Source organism: Oreochromis aureus, linkage group 3 (genome assembly GCF_013358895.1).
Source record: "Oreochromis aureus strain Israel breed Guangdong linkage group 3, ZZ_aureus, whole genome shotgun sequence".
Lineage (NCBI taxonomy): Eukaryota > Metazoa > Chordata > Actinopteri > Cichliformes > Cichlidae > Oreochromis > Oreochromis aureus.
The window spans coordinates 70,701,221-70,719,787 of NC_052944.1; the positions used below are offsets into that span (position 1 = coordinate 70,701,221).

Below are 18,567 nucleotides of genomic sequence, written 5' to 3' on the forward strand. Positions count from 1 at the left end.
GTTGTTTGTACCTGCCTCATTTGTACCATCTGGTCATAATGTCTTCACCAGATGCCTTTGGTGACTGCAAATACTTTGTAATTTTATATTCCTTCTAAAAAAAATAAATCCATCCATTCATTCTTTTCACTTATCCAAATCAAGGTCACTGGAGTCTATCACAGCTGCCACAGAGGCGAGAGGCAGGGCACCAGTCTAACACAGAGAGATAGAGAACCATTTGCACTCACATCCACACCTATGGACAATTTAGACTTCAATCAACCTAACCCCACTAACTGCATGTCTTCACACAGAAAGGCTAGATGGTGCAGTTGTTTGAATTCAGCTCTGTAGATTGATAATTTTCATTTCCATCCAACTATGCTTAGCATCCTTTTGTTGGTAACACACTACCCAGTGCATATCAGTGTAGAAATCCAGCATGTTTTTTTTCCTATTAAGATCTGATGTGCTTTCAAAGTATTCCTATATGTTTTTAAGCTGTATATTTACAACTGAAAACCACAGTGACTGGCTTGGCCACTGAAGGACGAAATCAGAAAACTTAGAATTCATCTTGTCAAATCATCAGTAAACAGTAGTGACCCAGTTTTCACATGGCCATGCAATAACACTGCCTCCATAAGTCATTTCTCTCCTTCTTCATACCTTTCTCTTCCCACCATTCTGTTAAAAGTTCAGCTTGGTTTCTTCTGATATTTTTCAGATCTCTGCAAAGCCTTTTAAAGATCTTTTCATCAAAGTATAAATTGCTGCACTCCTCAAGTCTTCCCAAGTTGGTTACATTAAAGTTTGAAAACACATATTTAAAAAGGCATTTTTTTTTTCAACTGCAAAATATTCACATTTCTTTACAGCAGAACAGCTCAGGGGTTATAGTTAATTACATTTAGTTAATGTAACGTTTAGGGTTAGAAAACAAAGAAAACCCTTGCCCTTGTTTGGCACATTCTAAAGGAAAGAATTAACTTGAGACAGTTGTTTGACAAACCTGCTGTTATCAGACAAATTTCCTTTCAAATGTTATTTAAATATTTAGTGAAATATAAGTGCAGCTGGAAACACAAATCCATCGTATTGATTGTGTGGCCAAATTAAACATCTTGGCGCTACCCACTGTGTAAACGGAGCAGCTAAAAGTAGTTTTCTTTATTAGTAACATGTTATGCACCAAGAGCAGGTGGAGCCATTTCTCTACTCCGTCCTATTAAACTGCTGCAGAAAGAAGAAAGCACAGGACAATGACCTCAGATCTCTCATGGAATAAATACAACAGTAATTTAATATTTTAAACATATTTCAGGTGACAGGATGACAGTTCATACAGAAAACAAACAAAAAACAAAACACGATTATGTGGAATTAAGAAAAACATTGATGCGCTGCATCTGTTTTCATTCAAATAGAAAAAAAACCCCAAATGCCGAGTGTTGAAAGATGGTGTTAGAGGGTATTTGAAAGTATTTTTTATCAAGTACTGAGGACTTTGAGATAAACATTTATACTTTTATTTTTTACACAGATATATGGGAAGTGATTATGATCAAAGTATTAGAAAATTACTGTGGTGACTGAACAGCAAATATTTCTTTTGCACAAATGCAGCAGAAACTACATCCCTCCATCCTGACTTTTAACCATGTGCTAAACCACAGAGTTAAAATCTGTTCTGAACTTTTAAACTGCTGAAAATATCAAAAATAATCCAACATGTCCAAGCTGCTGTGCTCCAAAACTTAATTTGGTTCTCATAAAACAAACACATAAGCAACACACACCGTACTTCACACAGGTTCATTTTGATCAGCGTTGGGTTTCAGTTCCTGGGCTGAGGGTTCAGAGGACTTCTTTTTGTTTCTGCAGATTGGAAAACAAAACTGTGTTAAAAAAGTCATAACTGAGCAGAAATGTAGTGCTGTGAATTTAAGTAGTGGAGTGACACATGAGTATATTTGAATTATACTTGCCGATATGGCAACATAACTACAGCGGGCAAATTCACCCAATTTTATTATGATTACATGACAAAACGCTAAACTGTCTTTATGAATAAATCGTGATGTTTGCTGTTTAACCATCTTCATCATCCTCTGCAGTGTGTTCCTCCTCTTTCCTCAAAATAAGCTTTAGTTCATTTCAGTTTGTTTCATTAATATATTAAAAATAAAGTCAAATAAGCAAGACTGTAAAATGACAGTCACACAAAAATATGAGAATGTTCATAAATACATTAAACTTACTTTTTTATTCTTGATGTAACACCAGACAAGAATCCCAACTACAACAGGAAGAACAACAGCAAGAACAATAGCAACAACAGCTACAATCTTCCATGGTTCTGGAACAGAAGAGAACACTTTGGTGTAACTCAGACTGTGACTGCATGTTAGGAACAAACAGAAGGTTTAAACAGCGAGCTCAGTGATGTCAGCATGGATCCAACTTCCTGTTTCTGCTGCTCGTCTCCACAGCTCACAGGCTGGTTCTGGTTCTGCTCTCAGCTGTAAAGATGATGTTGGAGTTTTGTCTTGTATGAAGGATGTTTGAATCTGTGCTGCTGCTCACAGACTCCTTACTTTTTTTTTTTTTTTTTTTACAAAGACTCACATCTGAAAACATGTGTGAGTTTGTCTGTTATCGAGTTTACCTCAAAGATTGCAGAAAACAAGGAATATGTATCTGTCAGCATAATGACCGCCTGCTGCACTGTCAAAAAATGACTCTCTGCACCGGAGACCGTTAGGATCATTTTTTTTTTTTATGTATGCCGAAAAAAAACAAAAAACTTTTGATCCCCATATAACACCTCTTCTTAATAATTTCTGCTGGTCTTTGGTCTAGTAAAGAAAAGTTATTGCTAAAGCCACAAAAAAACAAAAACAAAAACAAAAACAATAACAAAAACAATAACAAAATATTTGTGACCATCATATGATATAAAATGAGAATACTGTTGTGCTCAGTGGTGGGATCATTACTCAGAAAAAAAATTAACGCATTGCTTTTCTTCTTTATTCCTGGAAGAAAGTAATCATTCAACACTACTGGGATAGGAAATTTGTAAAAACAAGCTGAAGAAAACTTCAGATAATAATATTTTGCAAATTTGTCTCCACACAGAAACAGGTGTAGGTAGAAATGGAGGACAATATTACACGCCTGACTCCTCATGACAGTTTTTGTGTTAAAGTTTAGGCTCTGGATGCTGGGCTCGAGTCAAAATACAATCATATTTAAATCAGTCTTGGTTCTCCCTAACTTTATGTAAGCATGAGGCAGATGAATTTGCAGATACTTGCAAAATGTGAATGTCACATTATCAGGATCCCAAAGAGGTTGACTCTGTTCATCTGGACACAGCATTTTCAGTGGGAGAAACATTTCGTCAGTCATCCAGGTGACTTCGTCAGTCTCAGCTGAATAAAGGTTTTCCCAGCCTTATAAACAGTACATTTGGACAATGACTGAAACTTGACAAATGTCTAGCTTGGATAACCACATTTACTCAGGGCCTTCTTGACGTGATGTTTTGCTGCTTCCCTGGCCGCTGTGTCTGTGGGGATGGTTTTGCTCTGTTGTAGCGTCTACACACAGTTTGTGCTCCAGTGAATGGTGAGAGTCAAACTTTAAATACAGACGTAGACAAATTGTTGGTACCCTTCGGTCAATGAAAGAAAACTAGCGCACAACCTCAGGGTGCTAGACTTGGGGTGAAACCCTCCATGCATGGTAAGGAGCTTTCTTGTCTTGATGTCAGTGGCTTCTATCTCCTCCTTTGGCCAGCCTATTACCCCAGCAGGGTACCTGATCACGGGCAGGGCGTAGGTGTTGATGGCCCCGGATCTTGTTCCCACTGCTCAGCTGACTCCTCAGGACTTGCCTGACCCTCTGCAGGTACTTGGTGGTTGCAGCTTTCCTAGCGGCCTCTTCATCGTTCCCATTCGCCTGTGGGATCCCCAGGTACTTGTAACTGTCCTCTATGTCTGCAATGTTGCCTTCTGGTAGTTCAATCCCCTCAGTTCTGACTACCTTCCCTCTCTTTGTTACCATCCGACTACACTTCTCCAGCCCGAATGACATTCCAATGTCATTGCTGTATAACCTGGTAGTGTGTATCAGTGAATCGATGTCTCGTTCACTCTTGGCATACAGCTTGATGTCATCCATGTACAGGAGGTGGCTGACAACCGCTCCGTTCCGTAGTCGGTATCCGTAGCCAGTCTTGTTAATGATCTCACTGAGGGGGTTCAGGCCTATGCAGAACAGCAGTGGGGACAGAGCATCTCCTTGGTAGATCCCGCACTTGATGGTGACTTGTGCTATGGGCTTGGAGTTGGCCTCTAGTGTTGTGTGCCACATTCCCATTGAGTTCCTGATGAAGGCTCTTAGGGTCCTGTTGATCTTGTACAATTCTAGGCATTCCAGTATCCAGCTGTGGGGCATTGAGTCATAGGCCTTCTTGTAATCAATCCAGGCTGTGCACAGGTTGGTCAGTCTGGTCTTGCAGTCTCGGCTGACTGTTCTGTCTACCAGTAGCTGGTGTTTTGCGCCTCTGGTATTCTTGCCAATCCCTTTCTGTGCCCCGCTCATGTATTGACCGATATGATGCCTGACAGGAGCTTCCATGTAGTACTGAGGCAGGTTATTGGTCGGTAGTTGGATGGGACCGGTCCCTTCTTGGGGTCCTTGGGGATCAGGACCGTCCGTCTCTCGTTAACTAGCAGCTGGTTCATTTGTGCTGCCAGACGCTCGTGGAGTGCAGTCAGCTTCTTCAGCCAGTAGGCGTGAACCATGTCGGGCCCTGGTGCTGTCCAACTCTTCATACTGGAGACCCTTTCTTGGATGTCTGCCACTGTGATGGTTACTGGACCCTGTTCAGGAGGTCGCTATGGTCTGCCCTCAGATCCACTAGCCACTGAGCATTGCCGTTATGGGTTGCGTCCTTCTCCCATATGCTCTTCCAGTATTGCTCCGTCTCCAGCCTTGGTGGTGCTGTTCTCTTATTGTTCCTTGCCACTGAGAGTACACCTTTGCTGGTTCTGTGGAGAACAGCTGGTTTATTCTCCTGCCTTCTATCTCTCTGGTGTGCCTCCTCACAGCCTTGGCCAGCCGCTTGAGTCTTTGCTTGGCAGTTTCAAGGCCTCAGGTATGGACAGCTTGCTGTATTTCTTATGCACCTTCTTTGTCGCGCCTTTCTGCAACTCCGTTAGTTGGCTAACCTCCTTCGTGCTACTTTGATCTTGCCCTCTAGGCAAGGCAAGGCAAAACAAATTATTTATATAGCACAATTCAACAACAAGGTGATTCAAAGTGCTTTACAGAGACATTAAAAACAAAATAGATAAAAAGCATGATTTAAAATTGATTAAGACAAGCAAACAAACAAACAAACAAACAAACAAAACAGTAGATAAAATCAGTAGTTAAAATGTAAGTTTTGGAATTTAAGCTTAAAAGTGTGGATTTGGTGATTTATTCAAAAGCAGCAGAGAACAGGTGAGTCTTCAACCTGGATTTAAATAAACTAAGTGTTTCAGCTGATCTGAGGCTTTCTGGGAGTTTGTTCCAGATATATGGAGCATAAAAGCTGAATGCAGCTTCTCCGTGTCTGGTTCTGACTCTGGGAACTGATAAAAGACCGGATCCAGATGACCTGAGAGATCTGGAAGGTTCATACTGGGTCAGGAGGTCACTGATGTATTTTGGTCCTAAACCATTCAGAGCTTTATAGACTAGCATCAGAACTTTAAAGTCTATCCTCTGACAGACAGGCAGCCAGTGTAAAGACCTCAGAGCTGGACTGATGTGGTCCACTTTTTGGTCTTAGTGAGAACTCGAGCAGCAGAGTTCTGAATGAGCTGTAGTTGTCTGACTGATTTTTAGGTAGACCTGTAAAGATGCTGTTACAGTAATCAAGCCTACTGAAGATGAATGCATGGACTAGTTTTTTCAGGTCCTGTTGAGACATCAGATCTTTTATCCTTGAAATATTCTTGAGGTGATAGTAAGCTGATTTTGTTATTGTCTTAATGTGTTTTTCTAAGTTTAGGTCTGCATCCATCACTACACCCAAATTTCTCGCCTGGTTTGTGGTTTTAGGTGTATAGATTGAAGTTCTCTGGTGACCTGTAATCGTTTTTCTTTGGCACCAAAGACTATTACTTCAGTTTTGTTTTTGTTTAGCTGGAGATAATTGTGGCACAGCCAGTCATTAATTTCCTCAATGCATTTACCAAGAGCCTGTACAGGGCCTCGGTCTCCTGGTGACATTGTGATATATATCTGTGTGTCATCTGCATAGCTGTGATAGTTTATTTTGTTGTTCTTTATAATCTGTGCCAGTGGGAGCATGTAAATGTTAAACAGAAGGGTCCCAGGATGGAACCTTGGGGAACTCCGCATGTGATACTTGTCTGCTCAGATGTGAAGTTACCTATTGATACAAAGTATTTCCTGTTTTCTAAGTATGTTTTGAACCAGTTTAGTACAGTTCCTGAAAGACCTGCCCAGTTCTCCAGTCGTTTGAGTAATATGTTGTGGTCAACTGTGTCAAATGCTGCACTGAGATCCAGTAAAACTAAGACTGACATTTTTTGCACTGTCTGTATTCAGACATATGTCATTAAACACTTTGGTCAGAGCTGTTTCAGTGCTGTGGTTCTGTCTAAAACCTGACTGGAAGGCATCATAGCAGTTATTCTGTGTTAAGAAGTAATTGAGCTGTTGAGAAACTGCTTTTTCAATGATCTTACTTAAAAATGGGAGATTTGAGATCGGCCTGTAGTTATTCATTTGTGTCTTGTCAAGATTGTCCTTTTCAGTATAGGTTTAATTACAGCAGTTTTTAGTGGTTCTGGAAACACACCTGATATTAAAGAAAAGTTTACGATCTGTAACAGGTCTGACTCAAAGTCTTTGAGACCTTTTGAAAAAAAACTTGTTGGCAGGACATCTAAACAGCAAGAGGAGGAGTTCAGTTGACCTAAGATGTCCTCCAGGTCTTTGCTGTTAATAGGGTGAAACTGGTTCATGGTATTTAAACAGTTTTTGGTGGACACAGTACATATCCTGGATCTGCTGTTGATGTACTAATTGCTTGTCTAATCTTTTGGATTTTTTGTGAAGAATTTGGCAAAGTCATTGCAGGCCATGGTCGAATGAAGTTCAGCTGCCACTGACACAGGAGGGTTTGTTAGCCTGTCAACTGTAGAAAATAAGACCCGAGCATTATGACTGTTTTTGGTGATGATGTCAGAGAAGTAGGACCTCCTTGCACTCCTCAGTTGTAAATTATAATTGTGAAGTTTCTCTTTATAGATGTCATAATGAACCTGGAGGTTTGTTTTTTCTCCATCTGCGCTCAGCTTTCCTACACTCTCTTTTTTCATTTTTTCACCAGTGTGGAGTTTCTCCATGGAGACTTCTTCCTTCCAGAGATAACTTTCACCTTAATGGGAGCAATAGTGTCCATTACATTTAACATTTTAGCATTGAAGCTAGTGACGAGCTCATTGACTGAACCTCTGGACAGGTCAGGTGTTAATGGGAAGACCTGGTTAAAGATCTCACTACTGTGTTCAGTTATACACCGTTTTGTGATTACTGCTGTTGATATATTTGTGTGGGCTGAGATTTTACTTTCAAAGAAAACACAGTAATGATCAGACAGGCCAACATCAGACACAGTAACCTTTGAAATGCTCAGGCCCTTGGAGATCAGTAGGTCAAGAGTGTGTCCTCTATTATGTGTGGCCTCTGTTACATGCTGAGTCAGCCCAAAGTTGCCCAGAGTGTTACTCAGGTCTTTTGTCCCTTTGTCCTGAGGGTTGTCCACATGGATGTTAAAATCCCCAACAATAATTACACAGTCGAAATCAACACAGATCACAGACAGCAGTTCACTGAGGTCATTAAAAAAGTCTGTGCAGTATTTGGGAGGCCTGTAAACATTAAGGCACACAACTTTGGATGGGGCCTTCAGCTGTAAAGCCACATATTCAAAAGACTGAAAACTACCAAGAGATAACTGCTTACATTGAAATGATTCATTAAATAAGACAGCAACCCCTCCTCCTCTCCTGCTCACCCTGGCCTCACTGATAAAACTGTAGTTAGGAGGGTCGTCTCGATGAGAACAGCTCCACTGTTACTTTGGTCCAACCAAGTTTCAGTTAAAAACATAAAATCAAGGCTGTGCTCGGTGATTAAATCATTAATTAAAAATGTTTTCCCAGCTAAAGATCTAATGTTTAATAAAGCCAACTTAAGTGTTTTAGAGGTATTATTTGCCCCCTCGTGTTTGGGAGCAGTCTGTGGCACACAAGGTATGTTTACTATATTTAAAGATCTTTTAGAGTGCAGCTCTCTGTGTTTTGACCAGGCCACATGTCTCCTTCTGTCACCTAAAAGTACAGAAATTTTAAAACCTTCTAATAAACAGGGTCCCAGCTTCTCCTGGGAAAAGTCACCACTGCCATAATCCTCACAGCCTGGACCCTCCACACATCACACATCAGACTGCGGAGACAGAGCATGAAGGTGATAAGGAGGAACTAAGGGGGGCGAGGCTGCGCAATGTAACTTCGATTGCTCTGTTGAGGGCGGGGCTCGATGGCGAACCTTTGGCTGCTCTGGTGGGGGGTTTATGGGGGACAAAAAGGGATTGGGCCGGGGGGTAGATCTGAGCCCAGCATTGACCCGCTCCATCATCTCCTCAGTGAATTTCAGGTGTGGGAGGAGGGAGAAAGGGAGGGGAGGAGGGTGAAGGCCTATCAGGGGTTTGGGGGACTGGGGAGGTCGTGGTCCCTGGTCCTGGTCGTTGGTGTTGTTGAGAGAGTTGGAGGCAAATAGGGACCCCTCTTCTTGCCTCTGATGTCTCTCCTTTCTGAGGCTCTTCCCGGGTGGGGGCAGATGGAGCTCCTCCTCAAGGTTTCTGCTGGGCTTTGTCTGTTCTTGGAGTACTATTTGTTCCTCTTTATGAGATAACTCCTCGTTTATCTCAGCCTTGGCACCAAGCACAGATGGATGACGTGCTGGAATAAAACAAGTTGAGGTGAACAGTTTCACCCCAGACTTGTTAAAATTAAATCCGTTTGTTTTTAAACAGATGCCTGCGTTCCCAAAAATATTAAAGTTGTTGATAAAATGCACTGAGTGGTCAGTACATGCTGATATGAGCCATTTATTCAGTGCAAACAATCTGCTGAATCTCTCGTCTCCTCCTCTGACGGGCGGTACAGGTCCACTGATGAATACAGCTGCATTCAGAGAGTTTACAGTATTTAATAATCCAGTAAAGTCCGTTTCAGAACCTCCGACTGTTGTTTGGACACATCGTTTGACCCTGTATGCAGAACAATGTTTGTCACAGTTGGATATTCATCTGCAATCTGAAGAATTCTCTCCTTCAGGTTGTTGACCATATCCTTAGGAAAGCAGAGGACTTTAGTGTTCTTACCGCACATCCTTTGTACATCCTTTACGGCAGAGTCACCCAAAATCAGAGTTTCAGGCCTAGCCTTTAGCTTTCCCTGTGGCCTTTTACTTTTCAACAGATTTTCAGACCTTACTTCGCTACTTTTAGGTGGATGGTTGTCCGATATAGATCCAGGGTCCTTTGATAGTGGAGAAAATCTGTTCTGCAGTTTCACATTCAGTTGTTTTGGAGGTTTGTTGTTAACCTTCCTATTCACGGTTGTCCAGTCCTGTTTCCTCCCGTATACAGGGGTAGAAGAGCTTCTCTGTCCCGTAGGAAGTGAAGGCCAGTCGGTTTCAGAGATTTCAGCTCGCTGTGCTCTGCCTGTGATACGTCCTCCCCTTCCAGGAGACATGATTTATGTCTTGGTTTTGCGCCAAGACAGTCCAAGGGGATTATGGCTTGAGGATTTATAATAATGCACAGAGTCTACTTTCTTGGTCATGTTATCTGTGCTCCTTAGCTGTGTACTAGCTTGCTCATCGCCATTGCTTTGAATCAAAGGCAAGGTTGTTTCATTTCCACACAGTCCATTTACCTCCACGTTTACTTCTAAGCGATGCATTTTTGTCTCCAGTACTGCAATCTTCTGCAGGAGGCTGTGGTAGTCATCTGTGGAGAGGGAAGGCATCTTGTTGCTAGTTAGCCTAGCGGTTAGCACCTTACCAGGCTATTGAGGCTGTTCGGTGTCCAGACGCTGTAATCAGGCTTCAGCTGTGTCTAGGCCACAGACACACAGAGCGCTGAGGATAAGGTAACTAGAAATGTTGCTGTTTCTGTTAAGAACACTTTAGTCCTAATGATCTATAAGTGTCCAGAAGCTCTCAGAGGTAAGCTCATACAGAAAAAGGGGAAAAAATCAGCATAAAAATCAATAAAAATCAATAAAATCAATAAAAATCAATAAAAGAAGCAAAGCATTTGAAGAGCAAAGAGAGGAAGCGTCCACACTCACGAAAAAGGGGCGGAGAGCTAGCCTCCTTCTCCATGGAGGGTACTGCCCCTTGTGGCTGTTCAACTTGTAACCAAGCATCTCACTGATCACTGCTGCCGTAGTGTAGATCAGCTTGTTAGTGTCGGTAATCGTGCGTTGTAGGTATCATCCGTCAGAGTGCATTAACATCATCTAGCAGACCTTCTGAGGGTACTTCACGTAATCTTGGTAACCGCCAGGGGGGGGTCCAGGTTTCAAGCTTGGCCATGATCCTATCTTTCAGGTCAGTTCCTCTCGCACTCAACGATCCTTCTCCCTATCGCACTTGGGGCTATGTACCCAATCTCGGTGGGGTGATGATATCTCCCCCTGACCTGGCGCCCTGACTCCTCCTTGCCGTAGCATTTATGTTGTACCTCGTCAATCTCTAGCTGTGAGAGCAGTCCCTTCTTTCGAATGTTGGAACACTGAGCTACTAGTTGTTTCGCCGTCATTGTGGATGTTGGGTATCGAAGAATCCATAGGTCCCTCATCCTATTCATGTAACCCCTTCCGCCAGGGTTACTTGCGTAGTAACATTCAACAACGCCCTGTTTTCATCTCTTGCCCACCGATGCCTTCTTGTTCCAGTAGCCCACTTGTCGTCAGGGTGCCCTGGTTCCTCAACACCTGACGCGGACCTTGTTGTTCCGGGCGACGCCCAAGCCGGCATGCCTTCATATTTATCTGTCTCGCTCATGTCTGCGGTAGGCTCACTTTAGCATAGGGGTCTAGCCTTAGGACCCTTACTGGATACAGACGCCCAGGCAGGAATGGAACTTTGCGATCTTCTGCTCCAAAGGCGTGTAGTCTAACCACTCACGCTATCCAGCTGATATGGTGCATTGGCCGGGAAAATATATATATATACATATATATATATACACATACATATATATATACACACACACACACACACACAGTGACTACTCCAGGTAGTCACTGTGTTGTTTGCTGACATGGTCAACATGGACCAGAGGAAGCAGAGGAAAGAGTTGTATCAGGAGACTGGAAATAAAATCATAGACAAGCATCTCAAAGGTAAAGGCTATAAGACAATCTCCAAGCATCTAGATGTTCATGTGACTACAGTTGAACATGTCATTCAGAAATTTAAGATTCATGGGACTATACCCAACATCTCTGGATGTGGCCACAGGAGGAAAATTGATGACAGATCGAAGAGACGGATAATCCAAATGGTAACAAAAGAGCCACAAAGACTTCTAAAGAGATCCAAGCTGAACTTCATGCTCAAGGAACATCAGTGTCAGATCGCACCATGCGTGGTCGTTGTTTGAGCCAAACTGGGCTACATGGAAGACGACAAAGGAGGACACCATTGTTGAAAACAAATCATAAAAAGCCAGACTGGAATATGCCAAACTACATGTTGACAACAAAGATTCTAGGAGAATGTCCTGTGGACAGATGAGACAAAATGTAACTTTTGCCTTGGCACATCGGCTCCAGACAGAAAAATGAAGCATATCAAGAAAAGAACGCTGTCCCAACTGGGGCTGCTTTGCACAGGGTGTCTTGAATCTGTGCAGGGTACAATGAAATCTCAAAACTATCAAGGAGAGAATTGTCCTGGTCAGTGTCAGAAAGCTTGGTCTCAGTCACAGGTCATGGGTCTTACAACAGGACAACGACCCAAAACACACAGGTAAAACACAAAACAACAAAAACAAAAAAAAAAAAAACCCCACACCAAGAATGACCAAGAGGAAAACATTGGAGTATTTCAAAATGACCTTCTATGAGCCCTGACCTCAATCATATTGAGCTATTGAGCATTATTGGAAGGAACATTAACATGCAGTCTGGTAAAGGCAACCTTCAAGTGGAAAAACTAGAGTAGTTTGCTCATGAAGAGTGGGCCAAAAATATCTGCTGAGAGGTACAGATGTCTCATTGACAGTTACAGGAATCATTTGATTGCCTCAAAAGGTTGTGCAACAAAATATTAAGTTGTGGGTACCATCATTTTTGTCCAGGCCTGTTTCATGCATTTATTTTTTAAATAATTCTGTTGAAGCATGGTAAATGGCCTGTATTTATATAGCGCTTTAATAGTCCCTAAGGACCCCAAAGCGCTTTACACATCCAGTCATCCACCCATTCACACACTGGTGATGGCAAGCTACGTTGTAGCCACAGCCGCCCTGGGCGCACTGACAGAGGCGAGGCTGCGGACACTGGCGCCACGGGCCCTCTGACCACCACCAGTAGGCAACGGGTGAAGTGTCTTGCCCAAGGACACAACGCACCGAGACTGTCCAAGCCGGGGTTCGAACCGGCAACCTTCCGATTACAAGGTGAACTCCCAACTCTTGAGCCACGATCGCCCCTTGTTATTACTTTTGTCAGAAGTTATTTCTGTGATCATTGTGAGTTTTTCTTTCATTGACCGAAGGGTATGGATCTGTATGCATAGTTTTACGTTACACATGAACTTTTAAATCTCAGACAAAAGAAGACAAAAATTTCATTTTTGATAAATTGTTTTTATATTTTATACCCTCCACTCTATGAGCATATACTTACTTTTCTTTCAAAAAAGAACTATTTAGTGGTTAACATAAAACTTGTCATGCGCATTTTTCACTCTAGTAATCCTCTTCCACTTGTTCTTATCAGAATTGTGACAGCTGTCTACTACTGATAAAATATCAAACATCTGAAAAATCTGAAAAAATATCAAAGAATCCTATTTTGCATGGTTGGATCTTAACAACGTTCCAAGGGGAACTTCAACATGCAACAGAAAGAAATGTGAGTGAGACAAAAAAAATTTTTGAGCATGCAATTTATTGAAAACAATGTTTAAACTCAAACAGGCTGTTTTACAGCTGATCAAAAGTTTAGGTCACATGCCTTTAAAAGGCCAAATTTGTATTCATTGTCATTGTCTGTCAAGTAGTCATACTGTCATGACTTTCTGATGGCAAAGGCAAAAAAACTTTCCCTTTTTGAACGTGGTGTGATCCTGAGGGCTTTGGAACAAAAAAGTCAAGTGGAAGACCCCCCAAAATTTCACCAGCACTGAGCCGGAGCATCCAGCTAGCTGTCCGTTAAGACACTGGACGATCCTCGACCCAAATTAAGGTCGTTACAGGTGCTGACTGCAGCCCAAACCATCAGATGGCATCCGAGACTGAAGGGCTTCAAAAACAAAACAAAAAGTCTTCAAAGGCATTGTCTCCTTGAAAGCCACAGTACTGTTTGGACTTTGCAAGAGAGCACCACACATGGGAAATTGAAAGGTGGAAGAAAGTTTTATTCTCTGATGAGAAAAAAATTTAAACCTTAACGGTCCTGATGGTTTCCAATGTTACTGGCAAAACAAGCAGATCCCACCTGAGATGTGGAGGGGGCACCATAGTGGTCTGGGGTGTCTTTTCCTTCGGTGAAACAATGGAACTTCACCTTGTTAAGCTCCAGCCATGCAAAATATGATTTCTAGCCATTTTTCAAGTGGTCTTAAACTTTTGATTGGGACTGTATCGTTCTAAAGCATTATATTCTGTAAAGTTAATAAACCAGGGTGCACTAAAGTAGCTTCTCAGATGAAAGGTGAGACGCCTGTATGAGACTTAAAGCAGGTTTACGCCTTTCCTTTCAAGCTCTTTACTATACTGATAACATTATAAGCTAAATTGATTATTTCTAGCCATTTAACACAACACTACGTTTATTTTATAAACTATTATTCCATTAATATTAAAATAAAGATAAAGCAGAGTTATGTGATGAATAAAATTCCACTCACCATCAGGGACACAGGTCTCTGAAGGAATCTGATGCCATATGGCCATCTGTGTTGCTACACAGCGGTAGCAGCCGGGCTTAGTCACACTAGTTTGGATGGTGATGTAAAAGCGATTTTTATCTTCTATGTCTTGCAACGTCTTAGAAAAAAAGTGTTTTGTTATCGCTGTCCTGCCACTCTACTGTAGGTTTAGGATAAGCCCCTGGAACTTCACACTCCAGCAAACCTTTTTCCTTAAGCAATTTGACATATGGCTTTGGAGCTGCACCTGTGAACACATCATAGACAACAAACATACTACTGAGCTAACAGTGTAACAATATGAATTAATACAGTAAAATGGTTCTCAGTGCACAATCAGAAGAAGCAATTATTGGTGCCTGACATTCTGACAGGAGTGATAATAATACAAAATCCATCATTCTTATTCACAGATACAAAAGTAGTTAAGACAACCATCAACCTTCCCAGGAAAGTCTGACCATGCAATCCTCAAAGAAAAAACCCAAGAGCTCCATCTCAGACTCTACAGGCCTCAGTTAGCATGTTATATATTAAAGTTCCTGGCAACACAATTAGAAAAAGACTGAACAACTATACCTTGTTTGGTAGGATTGTTAGGAGAAAGCACCTTTTTACTAAAACAACATGTCTTAGGATTTCAAATTTGCCTTTGAACAAATGTCAGTGTGAGTGAGATTAAAGTTGTTCGAACAACATGTCTTTGCCTATTAATAATACGTTCAGACATAACACTGGACATAAATGTGGGTGACATCCTCAAAAAATGACTCACCTGGGATGTTTTCCTTTGTTCTGTCCTTTAACCTTTTAAAACGCAGAGGTTTTATGCGACCCAAATTTACATGTAAAAACTGAAAAATAAACATACTGTGTATTATTTATGTTGACCGGAGGCATCGATATAGTCATATTATACGTCGTTTGAAAGCTCAGGTCTTCGTTTTGCAGTATATTCATGGATCTTGCTGATTAATTTACGATATTAAAATAGTAACGTCTTAATTTCTGGCCGTAAATAGATGGCAACTTTACTCCTAGCCGGTCGCACTCAGCGTTAAAAAGAAGTTAGCTGGGCTAAAAACAGGCTTTTAAAGACAAACACCAGGTGGTTGAAAGAACAAAACCCAGATTACCTTTAGCTGATTTAAGTTGGACCCGAAGTAAAAAAAAAAAAAAGAAGATAATCCCCAAAACTGAAATTATTCTATCAGTAAGATTTATCGAAGCTACTAAAAACTTTCAATACAACTACATTAAAACCAATTTTAAGTATTGATAAATAATTTTTACCAATAAGGATCGGTATTTTTAAAACCTCTAATCGTCCACGAGCAAAATTAACCAACCAGGATCTTTCTCCGACATAACGTGACGCACTCACGAGACCGTTAATTCAATTAGCCAATCAGAGAAGAGTATCTATACATTTACCGATGAGTGTTTGATTGATAGCTACTGTCATCCAATAGAAAGTCAACGCAGTGAAACCACTCTCCGTTTGAAGCCGGGAAAATCACCTGTCTGACCATATATGGAAGTTAACGTATTTGGCCTTGCTGTTGCAATAGAACGAAAATAAATAATAGAAAACTATTTTATCAGTCGAAAAAGCCCCGAATAAATTATAATAAATGTGTAAATCTTTATTTAATTTTTAAGGAGAACATTTTGTAGTTGAATTTAGCATTTAAAAACATGTGAATTGTAAAAAAAGAAAATTAATCCTCACATTTTTTTACTTTGGAGAGATTTTGTGGATATTTGAATTAATTTCTTAGAGATGCTCTGCTTTGCAGTTTGAATTGAAGTATGTAATATCTTAGAGCCAACTTTCTGTATCAGATTGAAACCTGGCACATTTATTTGAGATAAAATTTAGATTATATCCTGTAAATTTCAGCCTCCTAGCCCTCATAATGACTGATTAGCTGTCATTAACATATGAAGCAAAAGCTTAAAAACAACAAGGCTTCAGTCAATACCTGTATAATCCTCAAAAAAATATCTGTGTTAGCGCTAAAGGTAAAACTAACAGACTACATTAATTATCGCAGATATTACTTCACAGTGATCAAACAGGCAGGTATCAGATATTTATGGTTTTAAAATTATTTACAAGTTTATTCTGGTAGTTACAGACATGCAGAAGTGCACAAGACTGTGAGTGGCTCTAACAAGTTAATACAGGCTCTGAAAGGAAAAAGAACATATGTTAACTGTGACTCTGGTTTCATCAACTCAGCAGTCAGATAAAACTGATGAAAAATAAACTCCAAAGTGCAAACCTGCCATATTAGACATATTTTTGTAATCCCAAACTAAAAAAAGAAGACAGTCACAAATTAAAAACAACAACAATCCTACTACATTTAAACTGGAGGCTGATTTATGGTGGTGAATGGGTTATGATCACACAGTGAGTCACACTTTGAACAGCTATGCGTCTGAATATTTATTTATATTTATTTTGTTTAGTGAAAACTCTATGGACACCTCAGATTTTTGATAAGTCGACAGGTGCGGAACCAGCATGGACATGGGAAGACCTCAGGGTTCCAAAAGTAAATCATAGATTCCTAACCTCTTTTTCCAGGAAAGGTGGGTGGGATAACTAACAAGGAGTTAGGAAAGAGAAGAGAAAAAGAGTAGAAAAGAGAGGTGCGCTAACAGTGGGAACACTTTACACTAATCTGTCCTTCATGATGTGGCGCTGGATGTCCGCTGTGTTGAAACTGCAATTTGAGATGGACTAAAAGCTGAGTATCTTAATTCAGCACCATGTGTCATAACTCTGATGGCTGCAGGGCACGTAAACAAGAACAGCTTGTGAAAAATATTCCTTCATTACAATGATTGGAATTTTAAAGAAGGAACATTTAGGGTCAGATTTATGAACGTCTGCTGCAGCACAAAATCTTCTTTTGACATTGAAGAGCTGCTGGATTGCCCTTATGGCATATGTATTTTTCCTTTTGGGACGAGAATATTTAAAGAAATCAATTATTAAGTTTGCAATAAAGCACAGAACATTAATGCAAAATATTATAAAAATAGTAATCAGGTGATTTCTAAAAGCACTCACCAACAACAAGCTCAACTTTGAATGTCTTACTGCGGTTTGGAAAAAAACAGGTGTAGTTTCCTTTGTCCTCCCGCTTAGTTTCTTTTATTCTTATGGAGGCATTGCCGTGCTTCAGCTCTTCTGGAAAATGTGTGACTCGACTTTTGAACTGCTCATTTTGATCATTGTAATGGGCACCCTTATTATACACGAACACCTGGACTGTTTCTTCCTTCTTCCAGTCAAACACCATTGACTCAATGTTCTCATTGGTGCCGAGGAACAGGGCAAAATGGCATCATCATCTTCTTTCACAATCACAGATGTCACTGAAAGACAAAAGACTTAAACAGTGAGTTCATACACAGAGTGATGAGTATACACTGAAAGTCAGGTATAAGAAGAAAACTGGCTTAAAGCAAAGCTTTTCAAACATTTTTTCTCATGTTTCAGAAACTTACAAAAAAATCCAAGCTTGATTTGATCAGAAATGTTTTTATAAAGCACATATAACCCACTTAATTTACCACAAAGCTGCATAGGCAAATTTTGAAATGATTTCTGGCTCATTGCAAATATTTTTATATTTTGTGTTTGAGGGAAACATTGTCTGAATCCTCATTATATTCACTGACATATTTCCTTACCCGTTAATATAATCTTTCTCTGTCTCTTCCTCACTGTGTTACCCCTGCTGCATCTGTTCACGGATAGTACTATCAACAGCCTCCTGTTACTGTGAGGCCTGGTTACTAGATGTAGCTAGGACTGCTGTTCAGGGTGCAGCTGAAGTCTGACAACTTACAAGTCGGTTAGTTTGACACATTTTGCAGCTGCATCTCTCACAGCATTTCACTTTTATTTGTCTATGTTTATTAAACACTACTTCTACACTAATCCCTGCATTAGAAGAAGTAGTGGATATTTTATTCTGAATGAATGTCATATTCAGCCGTAAACAAATGACACGCAGTCTCCAGGAAGAAAACAGTTGTCATTGTAGGAAGCAGCACACTAACAAAGACGCCAAACCTACACCTTAAAACTCCTCCAAATGTAATAATTTGTATCTGATCATAAATAATAATGTGTCATTGTTGAAGATGCTGCTCTCTCATTATTTCAACACTAAAATGCGGCTGCGTTAAAAGCTGATGTCACAGGTGTAGATGCCGCAGTCATCCATCCACTAACGCAGCAGCCTGATCAGCGTTAAAGCTCCATCCGCTGCTGTGAAACGTGACTGCGCTGCACAC

The 18,567-nt window shown here is 40.7% G+C and overlaps 1 long non-coding RNA gene across 1 annotated transcript; it reads right to left on the bottom strand.

The window, feature by feature from the left end:
- Positions 1–1,234: 1,234 nt before the first annotated feature.
- On the bottom strand, positions 1,235–17,586 carry LOC120437630. Its single transcript, XR_005611305.1, has 4 exons — positions 17,333–17,586; positions 14,227–14,494; positions 2,244–2,341; positions 1,235–1,860 (listed from the first exon to the last, which is right to left on the bottom strand). It is a non-coding gene; the product is annotated as an uncharacterized LOC120437630 (long non-coding RNA).
- Positions 17,587–18,567: the final 981 nt, after the last annotated feature.